This window comes from Pleurodeles waltl, chromosome 4_1, assembly GCF_031143425.1.
Source record: "Pleurodeles waltl isolate 20211129_DDA chromosome 4_1, aPleWal1.hap1.20221129, whole genome shotgun sequence".
In the NCBI taxonomy this organism is placed as follows: domain Eukaryota; kingdom Metazoa; phylum Chordata; class Amphibia; order Caudata; family Salamandridae; genus Pleurodeles; species Pleurodeles waltl.
The window spans coordinates 302,562,760-302,576,717 of NC_090442.1; the positions used below are offsets into that span (position 1 = coordinate 302,562,760).

The window sequence follows — 13,958 nt, forward strand, 5'->3', positions numbered from 1 at the left end:
GTTTGTGGTCTCTGAACTCACAACTTAAAGATACATATTTTGGTAAAGTTGTTTTTTTAACTGTAAGATTGCAAATGCCAGTAAGCATTGTCTTGCTTAACCATTCTGTCCCTCTGCCTGTCTGTGGAATACACGTCTGAGTCAGGATGACAATTGGGCTGAGGTCACAAGGGGGGCTGAGGTGTGCCCTGCATACCCTGATGGCCCATCACCAGGCTCTTCCTGAGCTAGAGTAGTGGGAGAAGCTGACACTTTCACCTGAATAGAGCTGTGCCTGTCCTTACACAAAGCAGTCTCCAACCTCCTGGAGTCTGTCTGGGGCCAGGGCAGGAAAGGCAGGATCTTGTGCACTACAAAGACTTATCTTTGAAGTTTGCCTGCTTCAAAGACAGAAATGGGTATAAGTACTGGGCCTCTCACCCCACATAGTTAGAACACTTCTGGACCGAGGACATTCTGCCAAGAAGAAGAGCTGGATGCGGTAGGAGGGACTGTCATTCTGCCTGTTGCTTTTTTATATTGGCCTGCTGCTTGCTGCTTCTATCCTGGGAGAGAAATTACTGGACTTTACTTTCTACATTCTGCTCTCCAAGGTACTCCAACAGCCTGAGTTAAGCTTGCCTCCTGTTAGGAAGTCTCAGGGGCATCAAATACCTCATATGCCAGAACCTGGGCTCCTATGCTGTGCTGAGAGCCCTGCAAAGTGGTGCCAAGTCCAGTCTGGGCCCTTGCAAGAGGTTTTGGGTGCTACCAGGAGAAAATTCACACATAGCCTCACTGCATCATTTAAAAACTGATGCATTGTTGCAAGAATTCGCCGCATCGCTGCTGCCTGTACCAGAGCGTGGTCCCCGCTTGATGCAACAAACATGGTTTTCCACGCAGGCCCCAGCTTTCCTTCGCAGCATGACAGAAGAACCACTGCTGCGTGAGTTTTGAGCACCACATCACTGAAGGCCGTGATGCACCGCCCTGACTCAGACGCTGCACCTGCTTCATTGATGTGAGATCAACTTATTGTAGATTGACTTCTGATGCATCACATATGCATCGTCCATGGGCACCATTTTCTTCATTGACACCACAGTAAGGAACCAATGCTTCGTGCCGCAAATGATGCATCGCTTCCCATGTGGCAGTAAGGAAACAATGCATTGCCTCCCCTGCATAGCAGTAAGGAACCGACGCATCACCTCCCCTGTAACAGTAAGGACCCAATGCATCTTGTTTTGATGCATCACCTCCCCTGCAGCCTGCATCATCTTTGTTTTTGACCCATCTCAGGTACTTTGCCTCAGTCAAGCGATTCATTGTTTTCAAAGAACTACAATTACATTTAATCTTGTAAACATGATATCTTTGCTTGTGTATGTTGGATTTTTATCATTTTGGTCTTGGTTTTTTTCAGATAAATGTTGGCTATTTTTCAAAACTGATGTAGAGTAATTTTGTGGTGTGTTCACTGTGTTACTGTGTGTGTGTGTACAAATACTTCACACATTGACTCTAAGCTAAGCCTGACTGTTCGTGCCAAGCTGCCAAGAGGGTGAGCAGGGGTTCTCTGAGCAGAGTGACTCTCTTACCCTGATTAGAATAAGGGTTCCTACTTCGACAGGGGGCAAACCACTGCCAAATAGACACCCCATTTGCAACAGAACTTGTTAAACATGGTGTAATGATTTGAAAAACAACACATTGGACAAAAAGATAATTTACATGCAAACTCTTTTGAACTCGTATATTTACTATTTTCTATAAAATGCAATGTACAGTAGTTGCCAAGGGTATCTGAAATCTCTGTTACCATATGATATCCTGGTTTTCAAAATAAGAACCTCTATCAAGAAGCAGATTTTGAGAGTATTTTATTGATGTTAGAGATCTATCTAGCTAACTGCTTTGTTGTGAAGAATATGAAGAATCCATTAATTTCCTAATAACGAGTTGTCTTTCGCCTTCCACACTGATAACGCTATTGAATGAAAAACTGAACTGGCAACTATCTTCAATTTCAAAAATTACTTTTACTTACTAGTGTAAACTCTTCTCTACCTCTCTAAAATACTTCCAATACATTGCTAAAAAGCTGGCAATGTTCCTCCCCTTCATTTATTCATATAATAGTCACATAATATTAATTACAAGTTTCGACTAGGATTGATCAAAATGTTTTTTTTTGCTGGTGAAGGTATGCAAAGTTCCACATTTTATTTTCAAGCTTTGCAAAAGTGAATAATGACATATGTTCACGTCACTGTGAAGGTGGAAAACATATGCAGATTTGTTTCCCTAGATGTTTAAATGTTGTGGATATTTCATATGCAGAGTGGCAATTGTATGCAGTTTTTTTCCCCACAACTTTACCTTGTTTTCTGTGTTTTTGAATGCACGATAGAATTTGAAAAACATTGCAAGCATTGCGCTGCCTTTTGGGTCCGTTCCCACAAAAGAAATAACATATACATACATTCTACATTTGCTCACTTTGTGGCATAAACCTGGCACAAAGTGTACATTTATCTGACCCTGCTTGTATTCTACAAAATTGCATCATATGTGGAACAGTTTTCGTTAGTGCAAAACAGAATCCATGCAACATAAATGATCACAAAAGTCATGATTTTCGCGGCAATGCTGAAGCAAAAACTTGGATAAAGCGGCAAACGTATCCACATACCTCTGAGAAGGTTGAAAACAAACAGAACTTCGCACATCCCCAAAACAGACATGAACACGTTTACATTTCACCTTTTGAAATTGATGCTGATGTTTCCCTTTACTAGTGTTTCATGCTCAAAATGTTGCTGGGTTAAAATATGTTTGGTGTTCTAAGCTCACTCTAGGAGCAATGTTTACAAGACTAAGCAACTCTTTTGTAACCATGCATCTCTCAGCTACAAAATGCAGTGAGACCTGTGGCCAAGAAAATATATAAACTACAGGTGACGATAAGCACTGCATATTTAGTTACCATCATATGCGAAGTAGACAACAAGATAACAAGTGGTCAAGTACTTACTGCATCTCTGCAATCCATTAAAAACTCACCTGCCCTACTTGTACCTTTGCTACTTTACGTTTTGATTATGAGTATTTAAATGCTTAAATCCTAATATCTGTCTTCTGCAATATTAAGGCACAGAAAAGAGGCACTTCAGGTAAATGAACATACATCAATCTTCCAAGAACAGAAACAGAGCCTCTTACTTATTAGGATGCATGTCTTTGTGCATATATAAAATGCGTGTAATGTATACGTATTTTATAGTTTCATTCTTCTATTCAATATATCTATATATATCTATCTCTCTCTCTCTCTATATATATATATATATATGTATATATTTCTCAGTGGCTTTAAACTACAAGAATCACAGGAAATATACACTATCAATGATTAATGAATAAAGTATAATGGTTATAAATTACATTGTAATTCATGCAGTGCTGCGAAAATAAATCACTTATTTATCATGCCACAATGCAAATACGTAATGGAAACATCTGCATTGTGGTGAACATAAGGATCTGGTGACATATGCAAGGGACTTGTTCTTTAGGCTTTATCACACAAGCAGAACCCTTATGGCATTAAGGGAAAAATACACATGGTAACTGTTATATATTGTCTTTCTTCTATGTATGTATTCACATGTTTAATAATTATTACATGTACATTACTGAGGAATTTAACAATTCCCAACACATTTTCCAATGCAATCTATTGTGACGTGTAAGCATTGTCATCACCCTGTAGTGTAGATCCTCATATCAAGCCTCCTTTGGCAGAGAAAATACATGTTAATGAGATTTACTGTAGGTATGGCTATGCAATTTGGCAGAGGAATGATGTGACACATGACTTGAAACTAAGGGGCAGATGTAGCAAAGGGTTTTTCCCATTCTGTGTCAATGGGAAAATGTGTTCGTACATATGGCCCCAAGTGTGCATACCGCATAGCAAGTGCCTGTCACTTCTAGAAACTCTCTGCACCACTCAATCAATCAGGAATTTGTAAAGCTCACTACTCACCTGTGAGGGTCTCAAGGTGCTGAGGAAGGGGGGGGTTTAGGTGGGGTGCTGCTACTGCTCGAACAGCCAGGTCTTGAGAAGTTTCCTGAGGGTAAGGAGGTCTTAGGTCTGACGCAGGTGGGTGGGAAGAGTGTTCCACGTTTTGGCGGCGAGGTGAGAGAATGATCTACCGCCGGTTGTAGTTCTGCGGACAAGTGGGACAGTTGCGAGGGCGAGGTCGGCAGAGAAGGGATGCCGGGTCGGGGTGTAGAAGGAGAGCCGTCTGTTGAGGTATTCTGGTCCGGTGTTGTGCAGTGCTTTGTGAGCGTGGGTGAGGAGTTTGAAGGTGATTCTCTTGTTGACTGGGAGCCAGTGCAGGTTTCTCAGGTGGTCTGTGATGTGGCAGCGGCGTGGGATGTCCAGGATGAGGCATGAGGGGGCGTTCTGGATGCGTTGCAGCCTCTTCTGGAGTTCTGCCGTGGTTCCTGCGTAGAGGGTATTTCTGTACGTAGAGGGTATTTCTGTAGTCCAGTTTGCTGCTTACGAGGGCTTGGGTGACTGTTCTTCTGATTTCGGTGGCTATCCATTTGTAGATCTTTCAGAGCATGCAGAGGGTGCTGAAGCAGGAGGAGGAGATGGCGTTGACTTGCTGGGTCATGGATAATGAAGAGTCCAAGATGAATCCTGGGTTGCGTGTGTGGTCGGTGGGTGTCGGAGCGGCTCCGAGAGTAGCAGGCCACCAGGAGTCATCCCATGCGGAGGGGGTGGAGTCGAAGATAAGGACTTCTGTTTTTTCAGAATTGAGTTTGAGACAGCTGCTCTTCATCCATTCGGTGATGGCCTTCTCACGTGTATGTGAGGTTCAATGTATAAAATACAATAGATCAATCAGTATGCTACAATATCATAGAATGAAGTAATGCAAAACGTAAAGCAGTAACAATTGAAAGTTCTCTATGAGCACATCCCCTTTACTGTTTTTGTATGCAGAGGGATTTGGGATTGTGTTTAATCTAGGTTAAGTGTCATTTGAAGTATTTTCTAAATTTAGGATTTCGAAATTATGGTTTGTATATTTTGGTATTTGAAAGTGAATGAGTTGTTTAGCTTAACAGGTTGCAGTACATTTTACATAAATCCAAATCAACACTTCGAAGCATTCTAGCTGATTGTTGTGACAGGCAAATACACTTGTAAACACATTTTTGAAGATTTCCTTACTTAAGTACATTAAAGAATATTGTCAACAACTCTTTGAATCGAAACACAAATATTAGGAATTGTGCTAGGTAGTGATAAAAATACAAATTAACATGAATTTATTTATGCTCTTTTGTGTAATGAATCTAAATGTTCTACAAAGAAAGCAAAGTTCTAAGCAGTTACCTTGCCTCAACTCTGTATTATTCAGTTCTTTCATTTTGTACCACAATACTTGATTAAAGATTCCTGTTAAACCATATTAACATTACATATATTGTTCCAGGGTACAATAACATCCAAGCAGGAGAATCTGTATTTTTCCATAAGTATGGTTGTTGCAGAACTTTGTTTCACTCCTTTCAATACAAGTTATTCCTTTTAAATATTACTAAATGTCCATTTTAACTCTCGGTTGAAAGCCGCTGGAAAAATCATTCCGAAGATCTAGTAAACAGAAAGTAAACAGAAAACACAATATTAATATTATCATTTTTATTCTTGTCATACCTATAATTATTATTATTATTTGCTGAGTCGCTGGGAGGCGGAATGAAGCAGTACAGTAATTCATTCATTTTTTGAAAAAGAACGAAGTATCCCTACATGTTTGCTCTGATTTGGCAAATCACATTTGCTGACCTTTTTAAATGAAGTCTTAGAAAAGGCAAATAGTGCAACAGCTCATAAAACAGGTAAAGCAGCCTAGCAGCAAGACTTGCAACATAAAATTAAAAACACGAGTTGAAATATATATGTTTTAAAAACAGACGCGATTGCGTATAGTGTTTTGCGCAAGGGCATGGGAAGACAAACATTGGAAGGTAGATATATGAATTGAGGTAGCCTGAGCGCAGCACCTGTACTTGAGCACACAACCAGCTCGGACACTCACTGGAGCGCTGAGGGCCTGGCAGGTAAAAGGATTCCCTGGAATGCAGTTCTTATCTTACTGACAAGCTCCTCAGTTGCAGATCACTCAAAATACAACTGACTTCTTATCAGGACAGGAGAAGGGGCAAGTAATGACCAGGCACGTTCATCTGTCAAAGGCGTTACTTACCCTGGATTCAGACATTAACCTAATTACGGTCACGTGCTACCTCACGCGCTCTTCTCTGCAGCTCAGGCCCCTGAGTCCGGTCTGCATCAATAGCTGATGTTAACGAGTAGCTCCTTGGTTGATAAAGCTGATGAGCTGCGCCAGTGGTTGAAATTCTGTCAGGCACAAATGTTCAGCAACAGATATCTGTATGGGCAGTAACCGTTGTTCTCAGGAATTGCTGGTGCAACCTGTTAAACAATGTACATCCTGGACAGTGAAGAGAAGAGCTCACACTGCGGAAGAGAGATGCCAGCTGCTGTAGATTGAGATAAAGAGGAATTTACCTTTCCGTCTCCCCTTTCCTCTCACTCATTACCCGTGGCATAATTTCACTTCCCAAAGATTGGGCACCTCCAGGAATGTTCTGAAAATGCCCTGTGTGCATCAAAGGGCCGGCATTTCCAAAATACTCCTGTTTTCCCCTTCTCCAATTGAAAACATAAGATTCAGGATATGAGCACCCTGCTAGGCCTGCGCGTCCTACTCCCGTGAAGGGTGTACTGTTTTTGTTGGGCTCTAGGCAACCAGACACACTCTGTGTGAGCGCCTTCCATCTGGAATTTCTGTAAGTAATCCAGGTCTAAAGGAGATTTATGCATCCCTCGTTGCTGCATACCTTAGAGACACATTCATTGGACTAACTTCTGGTTCGTTGACTGCTTGCTACTATTTTGGGGAGTGTATCCCCTTTTTCTCTCCTTTGTGGTCTGGTTAATACAGCAGACCTGCTGGCAGGCTAGTCTCCGAGAACACAGATTTTGAACTCCTTTTCCGAGGCTTTACGCGTGCTTGGTCGGGCTGGAGTTTGCATGCTGTCTGTGTCCATGTGCAAAGTTTTGTTTTCAGTTGTTGCTGATCCTGGTGCCGATGTTTCGCTCTCCTTGTTGCAGGTAAGCAACTACGGCTTTTTTGCTTGTGTGGCTGTTCTTTGTTTGTGGAGAATATTCCTGCATTGGGGAAGCACATTTTCCTTTGAATGCATGTACAATACTATAAAGCTGCACACAGCTGAATTTTTAAACCGTGTATTATTTCATAATAGAAATAAAGTAGAATATACGGCTCAAATTGCATGCAAAAAAGTGACTGAGAACAATATTACCCTAAATAATAGTAACGTTCTATCTACAGAAACAGAGCCTAATTACAAGTGTCCCGGTGAAGAATTCAGGGCCTCATTACGAGTTTGATGGAGGGGATTACTCCATTACAGACCTGACGGATACCCTGCTTGGCGTATTAGAAGTTCCTTTATATCCTATGAAACTTGTATTACGGCGGACGGGCTATCTGTCATGTTTGTGAGGAAGTTATCCCCTCCGCCAAACTCGTAATGAGGCCTTCAGTATTTATTGTGTAGAGTCCAGCTGGACTCATTCTAGTCTTTCTGCCAGCCACTCTGCTGAGGGCTGGTCTTACGTATGTAACATACACCCACCCAACACAGGCGTCACCAGTCAGGTGACCCTGCCAATAAAAGGGGCCGTGCGCACGTGCCTGAGGCCAGTTTAATACCACCCTACCACCGTGTCTGCGTCCCCTTACTTACCAGCATGAGGGCCTAGGGCCCCACATTACATTGGCGACGAGTGGGATCTGCAACCCCACGTGGTTGCAGACGTGAACCTAATCGGTGGAGGAAAGAGGAGAAGTGAGGCCGTCGCAGCCCCAGCTCCATTGGTGCCAAAGAAGGGGGTGAGTGCTGTCGATGACAGCGTCCTGCAGCGCTACCAAAACGGCTGCGTTGCGGAAGATAAGTAAAGCGCTGTGAGGCCCCCTCCGAAGAAATTGACCTGAGCCTGCCCCCCCCAGAGTCGGATAGAGCGCGCCCGCAGGGCTGCGGGGTCCGCTCAGTAGATGGGCAAAAGGCGCTGTTGCGCGCCGTGAAAAAAAAGTGAAGAGAAAGTGGCAAAAGTGGCCGGGGCCGGTCGCCCCAGGAAAAGAAGGAGGTCCGCAGCATGTCATGCAGCTGCATCTGCGGCCGCGTGTGATTAACATGGTGCGATCGGCACCGAGGAAAAAAAAAAAGAAAATTACCGGGGCGCTTCCCCCTTTTACTTTTAAAGTGGCGCTGTCGCGCGCCGTGCACCATGAGAAGGTGCCAAAGTGTGGCCGGGGCCGGTCGCCCCTTTTCATTTGAAGAATGGTGCTCTCGCGCACCTAAGAAAATGCCCAGGGCCGCCCCCACCACAAAAATGCCGGAAAACGGCCGCAGCACGGAGGACTGCTGCAGCCGCAATGTAAGGTCCCCGATGGTGCTGGCATGCACCACAAACGAAACGAAAATGCCCAGGGGCTGCCCCCCTTTTGTCCCGGCAGGAATTCAACCATGAGGTGCAGACACGCACCGATACGAACTAGAAATAAAATGGTGCATCCACGCACCAAAGCAACAGGTGCCCAAGGCCGCCCCCACCTCCAACAAACTTATAAGAAGAGAGGTGCTCACACGCACCTAGATAGAAAAACAAACAGTGCCCGGAGCCCCCACACCCCCACGCTGACTGAGCCCTCTACACGCCTCTTCAAACGAGGCTGTGCAGGTTGAGAAAATTTTTTTTAGACAGAATAAGAAAAAAGAGGAGAGAGAAGATAGAAAATAAACAAAATTGCACAGGACAAGAGGCCATGTCAGCTGGCCGCGCAGCGACGGAAGATGGCCACTGTTGGCCCATCAGTGAGCAGGTCATCTGAACTGACTGACCCTGCCAGAGCAGATGGCAGGAGTGAGCGCCGAAACAGCGCAGCCTCGAGGAGCAAGAGTGGCGCCCTCGAGTGAAGAGAAGGAGGAAGAGAGCGGGGACCCTCCTGCCAGAGAGAGGTCCACCAAGAGGATCCGGGAACGGACCAGACCGGGAGAGGTCTGCCTGAAGAGCAGATCATGTCCTACCCGCAGGGCTCAGCCTGTGAGAGGCTGCGACCGAGCAAGATGCACCAGAGGAGGTGCAGTGATAGGTCCATGTGATGCAGCATGCGACCTGTGGCACAACGCCACATCGAGGACGAAGAGGAAGATGCACCAGCGAAGGTGCAGTGATAGGTCCGTGTGAAGCAGCATGCGACCTGTGGCACAACGCCACATCGAGGACGAAGAGGAATATGCACCAGCGAAGGTGCAGTGAGAGGTCCGTGTGAAGCAGCATGCGACCCGTGGCACAACGCCACGTCTAGGACAAAGAGGAAGATGTACCAGCAGAGGTGCAGCGCAAGGTCCATGTGCCGCAACATGTGACCTGTGGCACGACGCCACACCAAGGAGAAGAGAGAGTGGCACGATGCCAACAAGAAATGAGGAGAGGAGTGTGACAGACCGGTCACACCACAGATCAACTACATCGCAGGTGTGAAAGTGGACGGAAGTAGAGTGACACAACTGAGGACTCGTGCAAGCAGATGAGGAGGTACCCATCAGTACAAGACAGTCACCGGGGTGAGCAGACGTCACTGAAGACAGCGATGCTGGTGGTCCCCCACGCTTCCCAGTACAACCGACCTGTCACCTGTCACCGGCTGCTTGGCTGTGATGGCATCCCTGATGCCGACTGCACAGGCCACACAAGACCTGCCGTGGCCACTATGTCCATCAAGTGGTCCTTCCGCTGACGAAGCCGCCGCCACCTGTTTGATCTGCAAAAAGATGAAAAAAAAAACAGCATCATCATGATGAGGTGCATCGCCCAATCATCGAAGGAGGAGCACAGCACCACCTGAGTGGAGACAGTCAGCAACAAGAACCGATGCTGACAAGGCATGTCTGGCAACGTAGAAACTTATCATCTGAACACTTGCCATGAGCTCTGTGAACCAGACGCCTGCCGGTGAGAGCAGACCAGATCATTTGGACCATCCACCCTTGGGGTTGCGCAAGACTAGGACGTGGCCCTGTTGGGAGTTCAGAGAGACTCCTTTGGCGTGGCCAACGTTGGCCCGCACAGCCCACGCAGTCCCGCCGCAATCCAGGGACAAGGGCCTCCAACAAATTCCTGTGAGAGCGGAATATCGCTGAGAGAGAATGCATCTGAGACAGCTCCACGTCAGGCATCCGGAAGCACGGAGGTCTCATATCGAGAGACTGGTCACCTGAAGACTTTGCACCGTGGCCAGAGCACCTGAATCCGGATGGCTCGAGCAAGCGGACCCTGCATCAACAACCCTTGTGGCTCCATGCGAGACTAGGATGTGGTCCTGTAGGCTGTTCCCCTGAGACGTCTTTGCTGGGCCTGAGATAGGCAAGCACAGTCCACACAGTCCCGTGGAAGCCCATGAAAGGGCCTCGAGGAGACTCCTGCTTGATGGAGGTCTGGCACGAGAGGGAAGACTGCCGCTGCTCTGCCGCTGCTCTGCCGCTGGACTCCCAGGCGCCCCAGGCCATCACGTCATCTGCAGTCTTAGGAGGTAGACAATCTCCAGAGTCAGAATGCCGTCCAGAACTGTGTACAGTGGACTCCCCACTGCTCCAGATGCACCCGCATCAGAAACTGTAAATAGACTTTGACCACATGAGCCCAGGCAGGACCCGATCAACAATATCCAGCGAACTGTGAGGTCGTGGACAAGCAACTGAAGTATCTGGACTTCATCCACACAGTGTTCGTGCCCAGCTGTACCTGGTTAAATTATGGACTCGTGCGGAGGTGTCCGGGTGCTCCCAGCTGCACCATGTCCACTGCAATTCTGCAGTCTGCCTTTTCGAGGCCGAGAGACTGATTGTGGTGCTTTGTTATTGCTTCTTTTACAGGTTGGACTTTTGTTTGGTTCCTCAATAAAGTTTGGGAGGGATGTAGAGTCCAGCTGGACTCATTCTAGTCTTTCTGCCAGCCACTCTGCTGAGGGCTGGTCTTACGTATGTAACATACACCCACCCAACACAGGCGTCACCAGTCAAGTGACCCTGCCAATAAAAGGGGCCGGGCGCACGTGCCTGAGGCCAGTTTAATACCACCCTACCACCGTGTCTGCGTCCCCTTACTTACCAGCATGAGGGCCTAGGGCCCCACATTACATATTGCACCTGATAAAGAATAACACCACAAGGTCAAGAAATTAGGGGCCGTGAAAAATATCACCAATTATGAGTTTTCCCTTTACTGGAGACTGGTGTGTGTATTTGGGAACATCCCAAACCAACATCCACCCTCCTGTTCAAGTCACCACTGGCCCTTTTTACCCTTTTAAGCTCTGGCAGGTACAAGCTGCTGAGATCTAACAGGGTTGTGGACTGACTTGCATCCAGTGTACCACAGGCTATAAAATTCTCACAACCTATCTTTCAAGTTTATTTTCAAATTGATTTCGACCTTGACTGAGGTCGACAATCTATTTTGTCAATAATGTTGTCTCTTCAAGACAGCGAAGAAAAACTTGGAAAAAATGTAAATACTTTAAAAGAAACTTGTTCGTTCGGAATTCTAATAAAACTGAAGTCTTGTGTCTGGCAACTCTTCTTGCTGGTCGCCTTCACGAAGGCCTCAGTCGCTGGGTACTTGTCCCACCCTGACAGATAATACCTGCAATGTTGGAGTCATGTATGGTTCCAGAATGTCATTTATACCCCATGTTAGAAAACTCATGATCTCCTGCTTGATTATGAAAGTACTAAAAAAAAGGTTCGACATTTCATTCCTCAGACATCAAGGCAGCTACTGATAAACTCACTGATTATTAATAGACTGGATTACTGAAATACCCTGTTTATTGGTCTCCCATTTTATATAATACACAGATTGAAACTAATTCAGAATGCTGCAGCAAAATTGGTTCTGGGCCTTTGCATATTTGACAATATTTCCACACATATTAAAGTCACTGACTCCCAGTACAGAAAAGAAGCAGCTTTACGATCTTCTTCCTTGTCCATTACACTAATTAAATTTCCTCTACGTTCAAAGGATGTACCCCTCCTACACGGTTATGTTTTGCTCTTTCTAATGTCGTCATCATGGCCAGATTTCGTATGGCCAGGCTTGGTGGACAAACCTTCTCAGTGGTTTCAGCACAGACATGGAACAATCTCCCATTTGAGTTACATTCCGAGCCCAATCTTTTAGGATTCCCTATGTCAGTAAAAGCCTACTTATTTCAATAATTCTTAGTACAGGGATACTTTCATCTTCAGCAGCAGGACACCTTCAGATAATCTCACACTCTATAAGAAAGCTAACTAAATGAAAAATAAATAAAAATCAATTCATAATCCATATCGATACTAAAGTGAATGAATAATGGATTTCATAATCGTAATCTTGACTCCCAAAATACTGGGCACAGATGTAGCACGTGGAACAAGTTCTGAGTTCCTACTTGACAAAGACTGGAAGAAGGAGAGTCTGAGAGACTACACCTCCATCCCACGGTCAGGGTTTTTAAAGGAAGATTTTATGTGCAGAGGAACATCTGACATTATGTGAGATTCGAAAGGAAAGAAAAGGTTGCACCTAGCCAAAAGACAAATCCATACTTTTACTAATTTTCAACTTAGCTCAGTGCTCTACATCCTGAGAAAATGTTATCCTGAGTTTAAAAAAACAATCAAAGGTTCCCTGGGGACCATGTACTAAGGGGACCGTGTTCTAAGTAGGTCCATATCACGTTGAAAGTACTCAAAAGCCTCCCTTAAATCTCTTTTAAAAGACAAAGAGTTAGCTAAAACCCTGACTAAGGACCCCATTATGACTCTGCCGGTTGGATTGCCAGGCCGCCATGTTGGCAGTCCTAAAAAACTTTCAGACCGCCCTATTACGAGTTACACAGGCAGGACCGCTGACCACCAACCACAAAAAGCAGCGAGGTGGCCTGGAGATAGGTGGTCCGACCTCCAGCGCTGTCAGCACCGCGACCACCCACTGACAGTATGACAAGCACACAGTCGCCATGGCGGACCCCCATGGCCGTCCGAACCACACGGGTCCGCGGTTATCAAAGTAATACACAACTGCACACTGGATGAATTTAAAAAAAAACAACACAGCTCACACACATTGCCACACACCCCTTCACACATCACAATGTTTTGCATTTACGCTCCAACACACAGAAACTAGAGCAACTTTTTTCCACACAGTACAGAAACTAGGCACCACCTTTTTCACCATTCCATACAATACCCTGCACACAGTTTTGTCCAGTCACACCCTTTGGTAATTCCCCTGTTTAGGAAGTCACTATTACCTGTTGTTTTTTTTTGTCTGTTTTTTAGTAGATGAGTGTGGGAGACTGGGTTGGAAATAAAACTTCAGAGGCTTTGTGTGTTAAGAAATTGTGTCTATTTTTTTATTGACCTCTATGCTTTTTTCTGTTTCTCACAGATGTGGAGTTTTTGGAGTGATGACTGCCGCTGAAGGCTCTCAGGAAAAAGAGGGAGTATCCACTGAAGGTATAACAGGAGTTTCTCCTCTACCAGACACCAGCTGTTCAGCACCATGTGGGTAGTGCCCCTAGCATACCCAATGCAGGTGAAAACAAAATAACATCCCGAAAAAATAACAAATTCCAATTGGAATTGGTCCAAAACAAAAAAAGTAGCTAAGAGAAAAACAAATTCATCCACCGTTAGACCCGCCTTACTCTTGTTTTCCTCTCTTAAGGCGCAGCATTTTGTGGTTATACTGCTGTCTAGCGTTATTGGCAAAAACTTTGAAATGT

The 13,958-nt window shown here is 45.3% G+C and overlaps 1 protein-coding gene across 1 annotated transcript in view; it reads right to left on the reverse strand.

The window, feature by feature from the left end:
• Positions 1 to 1,772: 1,772 nt before the first annotated feature.
• Positions 1,773 to 13,958, reverse strand: part of LOC138287710 (tetraspanin-11-like) — a 1,278,137-nt gene continuing 1,265,951 nt past the window's right edge. Inside the window, exon 9 of the mRNA XM_069228392.1 lies at positions 1,773 to 5,659. The gene's annotated coding sequence lies outside the window, so the exon portion shown is untranslated. The remainder of the gene's footprint in view (positions 5,660 to 13,958) is intronic.